The following is a 16855-nucleotide window of genomic DNA, read 5'->3' on the forward strand; positions in this document are numbered from 1 at the left end:
TCCAAGCCCTGTGCGTGCAGGAACCAGAGTTTTGTGGTGCTCAGAGCACAATGGGTAAGGCAGTGAGTGGTGAAGGATGAGCTGAGGAGGAGGGCAGGTGCCTGGCACAGGGATGACTACACTGTAGCTGATGCAGCGCCGCTGAACGTCTGGTTCCTCGTTTGGCATTTACGCCAGGGAAGTGTGCTCATTGCAAATACTGTAGAAGGTACACATCAGGAAAAAGAAGATGAAAAGTGTTCAAAATCCCACAGTTTAGAGATAACCACTGTTAACATTCTCATGTACAATCTTTTATATATATGTATGTGTGTTTATATATTACACATACGTACCTATACTAACAAATATATTTTTCTTCAAAAATGAAATCATTTAAAATGTGACATATACCCACAATGGAATATTATTTAGCCTTAAAGAGAAAATTCTGACATGCTACAACATGGATAAACCATGAGGACATTGTGCTAAGTGAAATAAGCCAATCATAAAAAGACAAATACTGTATGAGTCCACTTGTATGACGTACCTAGAGTAGCCAAATTCATAGAGACATAAGTCAGTGGCAGTGGCGAAGGGCTGGGGGAGAAGGGGGAAACAGGGAGCTATTGTTTAATGGGTACAGAGTTTCAGTTTTGTAAGATGATAAGATTTTGGAGATTGGCTGTACAACAATGTAAATATACTTAACACCCCTGAACTGTATAGTTAAAAATAGCTAAGATGGTAAATTTTATGTTATGTGTTTTTTTTACCACACTTAAAATAAAATATATAAGTAAATAAAATATAAAAAAGAAAATAAAATATAAAAAAGAAATTCACTTGATAAAGCTATTTTAATACTTTTTCCACTTATTTTTGTGATCACCTTTCCATGCAAGATACATACTCCGCCATCAATACTTCAGATAACTGCATAATAGTCTATTGCAGAGATCTACCTTAATTTATTTAACCCAGGAGAATTACTTTTTAGGATGGAAGAAACCTGCAAACACTTGGCTGATAGGAAGCAGCCAGTGACACTTGGCTGATGGGAGGGAGCCAGTAAAGAGCAGAGAGAGATTCAAGACCACACAAGAGAGAGGAATATTAATAGAGCAAAGGTTCCAAAGAAGGCATGAGGAGATGGCATTCGGGGCTCAAGTAATGGGCTAACCTTAAACACGGGGAAAAATGGATACCACATCCTCTGAGGAAAGGCAATGAAGATGGGTATGAATAGATTTGCATGTATAAAGAAGACTTTGGGAAATTGAAGACGTCAAGAGATGACATCTTAATGAAGATAAAGTGGTAGAGAAGTAGGGTATGAAAGAGTTGGAAGGATACATAGCTACGTTCAGAGAATAAGGCACTGAGGCTAAAATTTCTGAGGTGAAAAGGTACCAGCTGGACAAGGATCTGGGTGGAGGGTTGAGAGTGAGTAGCTGTGGTTTAGTGCCAGAGAACTCACTGAGAAGGTATCTAATGATTTTGAGGCCAGATTCATGGTCAGATCATCTAGGATGCCACCTAGATGACTGGAGTAAATTGGAGTCTTTTTGTTTAAATAAGAGGGGTCCACTGTCTTTCATGTGCCCATTCCCCTGTCCATCTGATCCTGGGCATGCCTGTGATACTCTGGTAGTGCATCATCAAAGTGCATGGGTTGCCTTGCCCACCTGTGATGCTGTCCAGCTGACAGAGTATGATAGAACACCCGGTGAGCTTTGTGAAAATGTCTGATTTAACTGATCTGGGGTGCAGCCTGGATTTTTACAGATTTTCAGATGATTCTATTGCACAGCTAGGGTTGAGAACCTCTGCCCTCTGGCTCTTTGCCATTTTCCCCTGACTTGTGGCCAAGTCAGCAGCTCATTAAGCACTTCTTCACCCCAATGTCTGCCCAAGCCCTCCATGGGCAAAGGTCAGTGGTTGTTTGAACAACCCAAGGGGAGGGTGCTATCCCTTAGGACTTAATAAAAGCCAAATCATGCAGTTAGCTGTGAGAAAACCATAGCTGGGTGTTCAAGCAAAAGCCACGCTGTCCAACAACCAAACATGGCTATTTAAACTTAAACTAATCCAAATTTGAAATTGTTTTAATTAAAAGTCCAGTGCCCCAGCTGCACATTCAAGTGCTCAGTAGCTAGTGGCTGCTGTACTGAACAGTTCAGAGATAGAACCTTTCCATCACCATAGCAAGTTCTGTTGGACACTGCTAATACAAAAATATTCTTTTCTTCTGAAAATAATCTGGGTGCTTATATTCATTTTCTTCTCATCATGGGCAAAATGAGCCACATGGTATGCAGAGGGTGAACACACTGCATCTCTGGTCATTTTTTCTCAGATGACTGATGGTGACTCTTTACCCCTTTTCGGGAAAAAGAACAAAGAAAGGAATTCTATGCTATCACGAACAAAAGTTTTTCTGAACAGTCCCATCTATGTATTAGGGCAGCAGTGGCTTCCCGACTTTCTTGCCTGTGTGTGACAGTAAAAAATATATTTTCTATCACAACCTTGTATACAGATATACATGTATATAACAGAAATTTTTTTACACATCAATATTTATCCTTACTACATGTTTTGCACTTGGATATTTTATAATTCTATTATATTCTATTTTCTGTTTCATTAAAGAAAAATAAACCTACTTAACAGTTCTCATAGCTCTGGTGGCCTATAGCTTGAAAAACCACTACCTTAAGATAGAAGTTGCCCACACGAAACTGAGACTCAATTTCACACTGTAGAGTTAATAGCCAGCTAGATAATAATTAATAGCTAACATTTATTGGGCACTTACTATATGCCAGGCATTGTGTTAAATGTTTTACATTCATTGCCTTATTCAATTCTCATAGTAACTCCATAAAATAGTTATCCAAGAACTATGAAAGGGCTGAGATTTTATTTGCACAAGTTAGCCTACCACAGTTTCCTGGCTGCTGGCAGAAGACGCAAGACTTCTGGGTCAGAGACAAAGGACTTTATCACAGCAACAGCAGTAGCCAGAGTATCAGCATTTCCTTGCACTAGTTCCCCAACTCCAGTTCCTGTAGGGCATCAAAAGAGGGCCATGTAACTCCTGCACATGCAGTGAGTAGCATTAATGGAGAGGAACTCAGCTGCAAGAACTTAAATCTATTATATTGGATATAAGCATGCCTGCTCTCGGCTTCCGAGGGCAACACTATGTCTATCATCCAAGACCATTTACTACACAAACACCCTTAAAAAGACAGTTTAGACTGAAAGGGCAGTCAGTGCCTCTCTTTGAAAAACCTGTTGAAATGCATGGGGCGCATGGAGAACTATCTCCCAACAGTAGGTGCCTTACTTATCCCCATTTTGTACACGAGGCGAGGAAACAACGACTTAAAGAGGATTAAGTAACTTATTTAAGGTTACACAGCTAGTGACCCAGGTCTACATGACACCTAAGCCTAGGCTGATACCACCTTCTTTCATAGCCAATGGACAGTGAAATAGGAAGAGGGAAGAGAGCTGTCATTCATTTAGTCATTCAGGTATGAAATTTGTCCCTACAGAAAGCAATTAGCCATAGATAAATTGTAATAGACCATTTTTTTTCACATTTTCTTCAAGAATTCCATAGGAAGAGTATCAAATGAACAGGGGTTGACAAGCTTTTTCTATAAAGGGCCAAAGAGTAGAGATTTTCAGCTTTATGGGCTACATGGATTCTGTTTTAATTGCTACTCAGCTCTGTGGTGGGAGTGGAGAAACAGTCACAGGTAATACATAACCAATGGGCATGGCTGTGTTCCAATAAAACTTTATTTTCAAAATAGTTTGCTAACTCCTGTTCTCAGATAGCCCAGTGGGATACCCAAAAAAAAAAAAAAAAAAAGGCATAGTAATTTCTACACACAAAAACACCAATGATTTAATTGGAAAAACAAGGTAAACAGGCAACAAGCAAGCAAACCAGGAGCTATATGAAACTGAAGTGAACCTAGGTTCTATGTCAGAGTCCTGTTAAGTCAGCCTGGATAAACAGTATGTCAAGAACTAATGTAAAATATTCATGGACTAAAAGTAGAATGGAGTCTACACATCATCTCTCTGTGATGACTGTGGTCATGCCAAGACTCTAAGAAACAATGTGACTTCCAAAGGCTTTTTCTAGCCCGTAGATGCTCAGTAGGGGAGCAGTTATCCAAAACAATCCTCTTTAATCTTCCGTGTGATGACATGAGTTAAAACCTATGTTATGAATAAGGGGGAAGTAACAGTGAAAAAAATGTTACTCTGGGCCAGGGACCATTCTAGGGATTTCACAAATATTGACCAATAGCTAATAAAGAATACCATTTCTGAACTGCCAAATTTATGGCTCTGCAAGTGAACACTCACTTGGGTCAGTGGCCTGATCTTAAAAAAAACACAATGTGCCACTATTTGACCACAATGGTATCCGTCCCCCAAATCAGTTACTGGAAAATTTTTGTCTTTATTTTTACATGCATACATATATAATCAAAATTTTGTTTATTCTTCTTTTTCTAATTCCTTTAGGTGGTACGTTAGGCTGTTTACTTAAGATTTTTCTTATTTATACAATCAAAATTTTGGTATACAAATGGCAACCCACTCTTTTTCATATAATCAATTTTTATGTCACATATAAGCTCAGAGTAAAATGGAAAAACACCAATCAAAATGTCATAGAAAAGACAGCTTTCTCAAGAACAATTCTATTAGCTGCTAAAATTACAGGGAGATAAATATGGTTCTTGTAAACACTGTGCTGTCATTGACAAGACTGGCAAATTTTTCAAAAGGACATACTTTTGAAGTCTAGGCTACATGGGAACATAATACCACAAGGAAGAAAAACTGTCACCTGTAAATTAATATTCCTGCTACTGCATGTAGATATATTTTAGTTACTAGTGTTTCTATGTAAATACACTTTAAGTTTTAGTGAAAAGTAGAACTTAGAAATTCCAGGAGATATATTCCCATTGAAACTCCAGGACAATTACATTACAGAATTCTAATTCACAAACACTCCAAGTTAAGTAAAAAATTATATTTCTATTTGGATTGCTTTACAATGGTATCAATATCTCTTAATTAGCACCTTTTCACTCATGAATAAATAGAATAAAAAATAATTTGAAGACTATTTTATTAACCAGCCCAGTTAAAAAAATACACCACCTATTTTAGCTATGTACAGTCAGTTTTAATTTATGCTTTAAAACTTCCAATTATTGCCATTTAAAATATTTCTTTAGCAGCTAAGTCATCATAAGTGTAAAAAAACCCAGGAAGATATCTACTTTGTTAATAAATGAAATATTTGATGAATAATAAGGCTATGCTATTTTTGGAGACATTTATGTTTACATTCAGTTGAAAACCATTATAATTCATTATAATTACGTCATTGTTACATAACACCATTTAAACTACAGGCTAATTTCCACTACTGCCATAGTTAATCACAATTACTTCCTCTTTTTTTTTACTTCTTAAGCTTTGTCTACATTAGCCTAAAAGTATTACATGACTTTCAATGTTTTGTCAAAGACACTTCATCTCGCTCCTTTGCATTCCACAGATAGAGTCTGTATCACGGTCCTCGGATATGGATGGTTCTGAAGCCTTGAGCAAAATCTGCATATCTTATGAATTTTTAGTATGTTAGACACAGCCTCTGTACTTTTTAAAGAAGGAAAGTAACCATAATGACAAGCTGTTGCCTTTTTTATTCTAACTGACAAAGTCTATGGACAAGTGGTTGCTCACATTTAGTTTGACCTTTAAGAAAAACTGAAATCTACTTCCAAAATGAAATCAGTTTTACTTTCCAGATTGCACTGGGTCGGGGCAGGGAGACTCCCAGCCTCAATTTTAAGACATCTCCTTTTATATGAAATTCTTGAAGCAACATTGTTTTCCACTTATCATATTGAAAATAAATCATGAAGCACTAACAGGCAGAAAGTGATTTTGAAAAACAAATAATTTAGAATGAAGTAAAAAGTGGGGGATTTATGGGACAAACATATCTATTTAGAGTTTTGTGACTATTTGCTACAAACCAGTATGCAAAAGTTAGGAATTGGTCAGGAGGGAAGGAAGACTGAGCTCTTAGCCTCTGGGACATTTGGGTTTCTTTGGGCCCCAGGCTGCCTGTCCAAGGGCATTAGCCTTCAGAGGCCACAGGCTGGCAGCAGTGAGGTCTCTTCCAGCCTAAATGTGCAATGACTCCTCTCACTCATCAGGCCTCATCTTACACAGAAAACAACTGTCATCAGCTCACTTCCACACTTCTGCAATGCTGTACAATGTTTGAGTCTCACGGGTCTGCTGATGTCCATCTATGTATCACTGTTGCATTGCAATATGGGAGCTGAAATTGTTGAACTTGTGGGCTTGGTCAGCAGACTGCCCAGGTTCAGCATTTAGCATGGAGTCCTGTCTTAGATCAGTGTTTCCCAAAGTGATTCTCAAGCCTAGTTGCAGAGGTAGTATTTTACATCATGTTCCAGTACACACACACATTTATATAATAAAAAAACGAATAATGACCAAGTTTATATAGTGCTTACTGTATATGGAGAGTTAGAATTGGAACCCAGGGGTCCTGTTTCTGTCATGCTCTTGACCACCACTCGCCACTGCCTCGTGGCCTTGCACTTGCATGCATGGGGGAACCAAACTGTTTCATCAAACACTAGTAACCCTCACTAAGAGGGATTCACAGTGATAACTCCTATTCTATTATATATCCCATCTCATTAAAAAAAATGCTGATGCTAACCTGTTAAATTGATTTCATAACTCAGGACACATGCTTTGAAAAATATTATGATAAGTGTTGTATGAAAAATTTTTTGAAAAACATCAACAATAAAAAAGCGAATAAGTATACGTATCTCATCTTAGAGACTTTACTATGCTATAGTGCATCGTAAATCTCAAACAGAAGGCGGGGCGGGGGATGGGTGGTTAAACGGAATAGTTCCTAAATTTACTCAAGCATCTCCATCCCCTCGTGGAATGGACACTAATTTGGGAAATGTTATCCTATAGTGTTAACACCTTAAGGGCAGAGACAATTTGGGGGTTAATTTAATTTATATTTTAGTATGCACAAACACCTTTGACAAATTTCCAAATAACTGATTTAGGGAGACTCCTTCTCGGAGAAGGTGAACGCCCAGGACCGCGAGCTCTGGCCTGGGGAGAGGTATCCCAGGTACCTAGGCTGGGATACGTAGGTGAAGGAGGGTCACTCACCCAAGAAATATGAGAGACAGTGTCTTGAGAAAAAGTCTAATTAAAAATGTGTCCCTCTTACAAGCAGCCCATGCAGCTCAATATCAAAAAAACAAACAACCCAATCCAAAAATGGGCAGAAGACCTAAATAGACATTTCTCCAAAGAAGATATACAGATAGCCAACAAACATATGAAAGAATGCTCAACATCACTAATCATTAGAGAAATGCAAATCAAAACTACAATGAGGTATCACCTCACACCAGTCAGAATGGCCATCATCAAAAAATCTACAAACAATAAATGCTGGAGAGGGTATGGAGAAAAGGGAACCCTCTTGCACTGTTGGTGGGAATGCAAATTGATACAGCCACTATGGAGAACAGTATGGAGGTTCCTTAAAATACTATAGATGGGAATAAAGACACAGACCTACTAGAGCACGGACTTGAGGATATGGGGAGGGGGAAGGGTAAGCTGTGACAAAGTGAGAGAGTGGCATGGACATATATACACTACCAAACGTAAAATAGATAGCTAGTGGGAAGCAGCTGCATAGCACAGGGAGATCAGCTAGGTGGTTTGTGACCACCTAGAGGGGTGGGATAGGGAGGGTGGGAGGCAGGGAGACTCAAGAGGGAAGAGATATGGGAACATATGTATATGTATAACTGATTCACTTTATTATAAAGCAGAAACTAACACACCATTGTAAAGCAATTATATTCCAATAAAGGTGTTAAAAAAAAAGCAACTATAGAGCTACCATATGACCCAGCAATCCCACTACTGGGCATATACCCTGAGAAAACCATAATTCAAAAAGAGTCACATACCACAATGTTCATTGCAGCTCTATTTACAATAGCCAGGACATGGAAGCAACCTAAGTGTCCACTGACAGATGAATGCATAAAGAAGATGTGGCACATATATACAATGGAATATTACTCAGCCATAAAAAGAAACGAAATTCAGTTATTTGTAGTGAGGTGAATGGACCTAGAGTCTGTCATACGGAGTGAAGTAAGTCAGAAAGAGAAAAACAAATACCATATGCTAACACACATATATGGAATCTAAAAAAAAAATGGTTATGAAGAACCTAGGGGCAGGACAGGAATAAAGACGCAGACGTAGAGAATGGACTTGAGGACATGGGGAGGGGGAAGGGTAAGCTGGGACGAAGTAAGAGCGTGGCATGGACTTATATATACTACCAGATGTAAAATAGATAGCTAGTGGGAAGCAGCCGCATAGCACAGGGAGATCAGCTCAGTGCTTTTTGACCACCTAGAGGGGTGGGACAGGGAGGGTGGGAGATAGACCCAAGAGGGAGGAGATATGGGGATATATGTATATGTATAGCTGATTCACTTTGTTATAAAGCAGAAACTAACACACCATTATAAAGCAAGTATACGCCAATAAAGATGTTAAAAAAAAGTGTCCCTCTCAATGGTGAAAATGATGGCTTTAATGAAAGCCAACTTAATTAAAAAATTGAAACAACATAGTAGATGTTAAATAAAATCCCATTCTAATGGTTTTACTAAAATAAAGGTAGGTTATTTTTTAAGTGGATTTGTTCATCCCTAGGGGCTGGGCTAGGTGGGAGGGTCTGGGTTGAAGCCTAAGGGAAAGAAACCAGACAAGAAGGGCCCAAGGAAGACAGAGGCTTCAGCCACTCCTTGAGGGGCACTCACTTGTCAGACTTTTCATAGGGTCTCTGTGAGTGCAGGAGAGGTAGGGGGGCTGCTTGTACCTCATCATCAACTTCCTGCCCCTCTAAATCTCCCTCCCTTTGAAATACTGAAAAGTGCAGAAACTGACTCTAAGAATGAATGATTCTATAATGTGCAAAAGAGCAAATAATAAAACAAGTTCAAGAACACAGACACATGGGGCCAAGCATCTAAACAACTCTGGGTGATGCTTATTTTTGTGGCTAGCAGACATAAGGAAATTAAAAAGGGAAACTATTTTTAGAATAGAGTTGAACTTCAGCATAACACTCCTTCTTCAGAGTAACTGCAACTATTTTTTCATAATAACAGGGTTACAAAGTGAAATCTTAATTCCTAGTTCTATCAATGCCAATCTCCACTTTCTTCTGATTAAGGATAATTGTCATTAAGTGCTATCTCTGCAGGAAATGCGTGGAGAGAATTTAAAGCTGCACAGTCCAGTATGGTAGCCACTAGCCCCATGTGGCTGTTTAAATTAATTAAAATTAAATAAAATTTCAAATTCAGTTCTTCAATTACGCTAGACATATTTCAAGGATTCAAGAGCCACATGTCGCTCATGGCTACCATGTTGTGCAGATTATAGAACATTTCCATCACTGTGCGAAGTTTCATTGGACAGCGCTGATCTAGAGAAAGGCCATTCACAGATGCTAAAAAGAAAATTGTTCATTTCTCCCTTCATCTAAGAGTTCCAAGTGCTACCTAGCAGAGCTGGTTTGACTTAGAATACCATGGGGTTGAATTTGAAGGCTACTGCCAAAGATTTCATTATTATTTCAAAATATCATTGCAGTTGGCCAGTGTAAAATCTCTTTGCATTGACTTTCCATAGCCACAAGTTATCTTTCAAAATCCAAACATGCTAGGAAATGATATTTGGTGATAATAATAACTTAAACAAGTTCCACTAATTTATGAGCTAGTGCTTAGAGCAAATTATGAAAAAAACAACATAAAGATATATGGCACCATCAGCTCCGGGAATTATAGTTAAAATAAGTAGGGATGCACATCTGTTGTTGCCCTTAGGATTAAGAAAATATATATTACACACCTGGGTATTTTCCTAGCTTTTTCATGAACTTAGATTCTGTAACATTTGGTCTTTGTATCACATTTTGAGAAATTTCGCATATATATCATTTGAGCCTCACAGCACCTAATCACTGTTATAGTGTGGATTCTGAATGCTGCAGATTCTTCTTCTGAAGGGGAAGATTGAGAGGTAATACATTATCTTGTCAGTGTCTGTTTGCTTAATTGTTTACTGAACTGATCCCAAGTGGCCGGATTACGTTGAAACCAAATGGCTAGGATTGCAGGGGCCAGCTAGCTTTTCATTCTTCATGACTCTAGGCTGCCCTGCTAATCTGGCCACTGTACTGCAGAGGTGTGTCTAGGTCACAGGGGAAACAAAGCAGGAGGACACACAGGAGTGTAAAGTCAAGTGCCGTCACTCTTGATGAACACAAAGCAGATAAACTGAGTACAAGAAAACCCTGCAAGGTCATAGTAAGCATGACTGTGGTATTTCTAGAACAAAGCCTAAACGTAAGGCATTACTATGTTCATGCAAAAAAAAAAAAAAGAAAGAATTACTCCACAGAGTAAACTATCTCCCTGAAAGCAAGCAACCTGTAAAAGGCATTTGATGAGAAATACATGAGTTAAGTAATTGCTATAAGGACACTTGAAGGTCAATTTAAATAATACAAACAAATTTCCTTCAGCTAATGGCAGATTATAATAAACATGCGTTTCCCAAACACTTTAATATGTTTGTTCAGTGTCATAACATCTACCAACTGTCATTATTGTTAGCAAAACTTATTTATCATGTCCAGTTTTTGAACTTCCAACTTGGAGAGCTTGCAAAATATTTATTAAATACTGTATAAATAAAAGACACCATTAAAATTCTTATGCTTACGCCTTGAAGATTAAACTCACATTTCTAGCTCATTAAAAGATGGTAGCTATAGTTAATCATAGAAACATGGTGTGTCTGGGACGCACAGAAGAAAAAGTTTGGGATTATTTAATGCACGAGAGCTGAGAATGTAAAATTCTATGATCTGCAAATACCACACATATGAACCTAACAATTTTTCCTTGAAAACTTTAAGTAGGTCAACTTATTAACTGTTACCATGGAGTTTATACATCCACATTTGCCTATCTTTTTGATGAACTGCAGCCCTGAATGGAGTTACAACCCTGAATTATTAAAAATCTGCCTTTGATTCAAGCAGAGAAATGAAGAAGCAGAAACTAATATTACAGTTTAGGCTGTGTTATTGTAACAGATCCAAGAACTTTTTTTAAAAACCCATGTTATTAGTATATGTGGTTGCCTAACAGGACCTCTCCTGGTCTCCCACAGCAAGTGGGACCGGGTTCACTCCAGGAGAGGGGTTTCCATCCCAACTGGGCTGTGTTCTCACATTTGTAGTCACAGTCCTTGGCTCAGCCGTGAAAGACGGTCTGACCGGAATAAACCTGACCAAAAAAATCAGGGAAGTGTTTGGGATATAATAAAGTGCCGTGGAGGTAGGGGTGGACGGAGGAGAGGCGTGAGTAGAGAAAAAAGGAATATGAATTTAGAATGGGAAAAACCCTCTCGTTCTTCATTTGATTCGTTTAAGGAGGAGAAAATCACTCGACAAGGGCTCTCTCCATAACCCAAAGCTAATCACGCTTTTATTGCAGTGGATGGTCAAACAGCCTCGGTCGGTCGCCCACTCGCCGGAGAAACCGAAAATCCCATTTCTTCCCAAGTGTGCACCCAGGAGAGGAAAGCGAGATTGTTCATTTAGAGCGGAGAGCTGCGCACAGGGCAAGGCAAGTTAGTGCCTCTCTCCCGGCTCCCCTGCTGTCCCCGCCAGCCTGTCTCGGCTAACGGGAAAGTGAACGGCGAACGGCAGGGAGACCGGGAGGCCAAACTTGGGGTCTTTTCCGAGTCCCCCGACAACAAAAGGCCTGGGTATCGGATGGGGCGGCGGGGGGCGGAGGGCACACCTGTCAAAGACGGGATCCGAACCGTAGCGGGCGGGAGGCGCAGGGGTTCGGCTGACGGCACTGCGGCGGCGGCGGCGGCGGCGGCGGGGAGTAGGCGCGCCGGCCGGGACTCCGAAACGCCGCCAGCCACCGCGCCTCGCTCCGGGAGTGCACCCGCGGGGGCTCGGGAGGCGGCGCCGAGCCCGCGGCGCTCCGGGGCGGGGGCCGCCGCCGAGCAGGGCTCCGCCGCCGGGAAGACCCCGCCGCCCGAGCCCCGCTGCGGCTCCCGCAGTCCCCTGTTCTCCGCCTCCGGGCTGGGCGCGGAGCCGAACCCCATGCCCCCTGGCTGCCCGGCGGCCCCGCGCGGAAGAGGGGGCGCCGCGCCTACCTGCTCCGGTGCGGCGGGGCCGCGGTCGCCTGGCGGGGCCGTGACCTGAGGCGGCGGCAGCGGCGGCGTCGGCGGCAGTCGCGGCGAGGAGGGCGCTTCCTTCAGGAAGGGGTGGGATCTGCCCGCCCGCCGCGCCGCGGCCCGCCCCCGGCTTATTCTGGGGTCCCGCTTCCAGGCCTCCCGGGGAGAGTGACCCCCCTCCACACCCCCGCGGGGCCTCCGGCTTCCACCACCCCTCGGGACCCCGCATAGTTACCCGGGGCTGGAGCCGAGCGGGGACGGTGGAACCGCTTCTTTCCAAAGCCTTTGTGAACGCGATTGCCTGGCGCTCGCTCCTCACTCAACAAAAGGAAGGACTGAATCTGGGATCCTCCGCCTGGTGGTTATTTATTCCTGACCTGTTGTAACCTGCTGGTCGGCTCCCTTCTGTCCCCACACCTAGGGTTTTTGCACAGAGCAGCTAAAACTCATTTTCGTGCCCACTGGCTGAATGCAGTTCTCCGCCGCTCAGCGCTCTCCCGCGGTTTTCTTTCATCGTGAAGAGCAAACACAGGGCCAACTTCTGACCCTGGCAATGAGCGGAGACTCCAAGGCCGCCCTCCCAGCGCCAGGTTGCTCTCTTCCTGCCAGTGTCTCGTCTGAGTCGGCTATAAAACTGTATTCATCGGCATCTGAATAGCTTTCCCCACCGCAGACCGCAGCCAATCAGTGGCACTATGTCAGTGACCTCTGGCAGCAGCGTGGATCAAGGCTATTTTTATCTCACGCTCACCGTTAACTTCTCTTCCAGACGCAGCCTTCCGGGGCTCCCACTGGAGGACCTCCTTTATCCACCTGCCTTAGGCTGACCTCCATTCTTTTAGGCCCCCCCCCACCACACCTGCCTCTTCTCATCTGCTGCCTCTCAAAGCACACGGTTCAAATTCTCCAATTCAACATTCCAGAACTCTTCCTTCCCCCACGATGTACTATTCCCCCATGATACACTATTATGTGTGTATTGATATGTTTTTACTGCTTTTTCCTGGCTACTAGACTGCGAGCTTCTTGAGGCCAGGGACCTGGCCTCTTCTGTATACCTTCCCTTCAGGTTAAAACATCTGGTTAAAACAGCAAAAACAAAAACTTTAATCTAGATCCTCTGCTGAATTTTGTGGAGGATAGCCTATGCCCATTCTTTCCGAGGAGAGTGACTACTGCTTTCATCAGATCCTCAGTGATCTGTGACTTCCCAGAGCTAAGAATTGCTTGAGGCCAGTCGGTGAATGAACCTCAGCTCTGAGGTGAGGACCGCCCCCCCCAATTCCATCCCTTCTCTACCATTCATTTCTCTCTGTGATGACTGAAGGCACCCTCTAGCTACACCTGCTTCCAGTCCATTCTTTAAAAACTTCTGGATTCATACAATTATGAACTTAACTCTGTCTGCGTACCTGAATCACCAGTGGGAGCTTTAAAAAATACAAATGCCTGGATCTACCTCAGACCCCCTAAGTCAGAACCCGAGGGCAGGGAGTGTTGAGCAGAGAGGAGCGATCCAAACAAGGGTATTTTTACAAAGAGTCACAGGTGATTCTGACATGCCCATGACTAAATCACTGCCTTTCTTGGGAGAAGGGTTCCCTATTTGTAAAATGTCCTTACTTTTCCTTGTCTTTATGGAAGGACTGAGAACCCTTGCGCTATGTTAAATTTATTTGAATATTTTCATTTTCACGCAGAGCCAGGCCCACTTGTGCTTAAGAAACAAACTTGAATTTGTGAAGATAGAAGGCTTGGTGCCATTTGTCAGCAGCACTAAATCATCGTCACCTTCATCTCTAAAACATCCATCCAAATAAACTCAAAGAGTGGAATAAATTACATTCCTGACAGTGATACTGACAGCTGAAAGATTATATTAAAATCCCAGCCACGAAGGAGAGTTGGTTGTTATAAACAGATTCCATTAATGTCATGAGACTTCTAGTGAAGTTTCAAGAGAACTGAAGACAAACTAAATATAAGTTTATCCATGCTTTGATTTTTCTTTTATTGGTCTTGGTATCCCATCCGTTAAAATTCATCCACGATGTACTCAGTACAATCTTAGATATATTAAATCATGTATGGATGTAAGAGCAAAATACTCTTCTGGAGCTGGTTCTCTTTTTTAAAAATGTATATAAAGATCTATCCTGTATTCCAAAATGATCTGTTGACAGTGTTCCAAAATGCTTCAGGCTTTGAGGAAAGGTACAAGTACAGATCAAACAGGGTTTAAGACCTGGAAATAGAGGCCAGACACAAACTTGGTGGGTAGGGTGGTGATCAGTATGCAGGGATAGAATCATTCCACAGGATCACGATGAGGCACCATGATTCTGACACCATGGTGATCTACCAAGTCCACTGACATAACTCACAGCACAGGTATCCCTCCATCTGAGTAGGGGTGGTGGCTTTTCTGATATAAGTGAACTTGTTACCCAACTGAAACCACTATAGAACATTTAGAATCACAAAGAAATTCTATATTCTCTCATTTTCTTTCTCCCTGCAGCCACTTTATTGTTGTTTAAGATTCAAATCAGTTCCTTTGTTCAGCTCGCAAAGCAGACTTGAGAAGCACAACTCATAAATAACACTCCTGGGATTCTGGGAATCCCTGCTGCTGGTCCAGTTGCAGTGAATCTCGTTGTAATAATAATCTCTGTATAACAAAATCATTCCCAGCCTTATCCAATCATTACCAAGCCTTATCAGTTGAATTATCCAATCCAACTGATGTTCCATCTCTGGTGAGCAGCAAAAGCATACAAAGTTCATTGAAATGGCATTTGATTTCTACCAACACCTACCTATTAAAGAAAACCTCACGGGGTACTTGTAAAGTAAACATTTAACAGGTTGTTAAACGGGAGCTATTATTTTATTTCCATTTTGACAGGGGCCCCAGATAATGGTTGCCAACCACTCTCACATTCCAAACAAGTTGCAGGACCACCAAGTAGGGCTTGCAAAGGAGTGTTGCCTGACCTTTCACTTGCTTTGAAGGTATAAGGTTGAAGTGGAGGCTGCCGGAAGTGCTGTGGATGAAGAAGGGTTTCTGTGGAAGGAGGTGTAGGTGTTCTAAGAGACCCCCCTTATGCAGCCCCCAGGGGGAGGGCGAAGGGTGTTCTTCTCTCACCTTGAGTCTGATGAGAGGGACTTCAGGCCGGTCTCTCGGAGAGCTTGAGATGTGTCCCCTGCAGTTTGGGAAATGCCACGGACCAATGTCTGGCTCATGCCTGAGAAATCTAAAGGGCCAGAGTTGGTAAAAGTGGCCTGAACATAGGCGGGTAGGGACTCTAGTAGGGGAAGTAATTTACTTCCATGGAAGGCAAGTCTAAGATAGTGAGACAGACAGTGTGGGCTTGACTTTGATCTACCCAAGAGGACTGCTTGGAAGGGCAAAGAGACCTCAGCAGATAGAAGCCAGAGGTATGCCTCCGGATGCCCTGGGGGCGGAAGAATCTAAGGCAACCATCAGAGGCAAAATGAACTTGCGTGGGCCAAGGGGTTGGGTGGTGAGAGATTGCCCAGCAGGGTGCTGGTGGCTCCAACAAAGCCATGAGATAGCACCAGTGATAGGAAGTGTCAGCTCCATGGCCGCAGGAAGCCATGCCCACCTAGAGCCAGCTTTTTGCCTCCTTAGCTCTCTCTCTTTCCCACTTTAGTCCTGGAGGAGTTAGACAGCCTCCTGTTGTGCAAGGAGGGGAGAAGCCAGGCTGCAGAAATACAGCGAGAGCCTACCATTACACGCCTTTGCCACTGAAGTGTGGGCTTTTTATTATTACACTAGACCAGACGTATTAATTACTGATATAAGACTATTTTTGACTACCAATAACCAGAGGCCTTTTGTTTTGTTTTGTGTTTCTTTTTGAAATTGAAGTATAGTTGATTCACAATGCTTCAGGTGTACAGTAAAGTTTCAGTTATACATATACATGAATCTTTTTCAGATTCTTTTCCAGTATAGGTCATTACAAGATATTGAATACAGTTTCCTGTGTTATACAGTAATACTATTTTATATATAGTAGTGTGCAGATGTTAATCCCAAACCCCTAATTTATCCCTCCTCTCCCCCTTTCCCCTTTGGTAACCATAATTTTGTTTTCTATATCTGTGAGTCTCTTTCTGTTTTGTAAATAAGTTCATTGTATCATTTTTAGATTCCACATATAAGTGATATGATATGATATTTGTCTTTCTCAGAGGCTTTTTTATTATTTGAGAGTGACCTCAAAAGTCATAGCTCCTACACATTAATTTATTCAAGGGGTGGGGAAAAAACTAGCCCCACAGAGCAGGTTTGAACAGGCATCACAGAGGAATATAGAGCTGTTTTCTGATTATACCATGAGTCCCGCTGGGTCAACATATCAGCTATATATTCAAATATAATGCATTCCCTATTATACCTTAAAACCTCTGG

The 16855-nt window shown here is 41.9% G+C and overlaps 1 protein-coding gene across 12 annotated transcripts in view; it reads right to left on the bottom strand.

The window, feature by feature from the left end:
* Positions 1–13025, bottom strand: part of TMEM150C (transmembrane protein 150C) — a 76107-nt gene extending 63082 nt beyond the window's left edge. For 4 of the 12 annotated variants that reach the window (XM_073805389.1, XM_073805388.1, XM_073805387.1 and 1 more), the window contains exon 1: positions 2930–3053. The gene's annotated coding sequence lies outside the window, so the exon portion shown is untranslated. Of the gene's footprint in view, positions 1–2929; positions 3054–12026; positions 12305–12393; positions 12509–12649 lie in introns of those variants that run through there. The other 8 variants (XM_073805393.1, XM_073805392.1, XM_073805390.1 and 5 more) reach the window with 8 other exon arrangements.
* Positions 13026–16855: the final 3830 nt, after the last annotated feature.

The sequence above is a fragment of the Tursiops truncatus genome, chromosome 5, assembly GCF_011762595.2.
Source record: "Tursiops truncatus isolate mTurTru1 chromosome 5, mTurTru1.mat.Y, whole genome shotgun sequence".
Classification (NCBI taxonomy): domain Eukaryota; kingdom Metazoa; phylum Chordata; class Mammalia; order Artiodactyla; family Delphinidae; genus Tursiops; species Tursiops truncatus.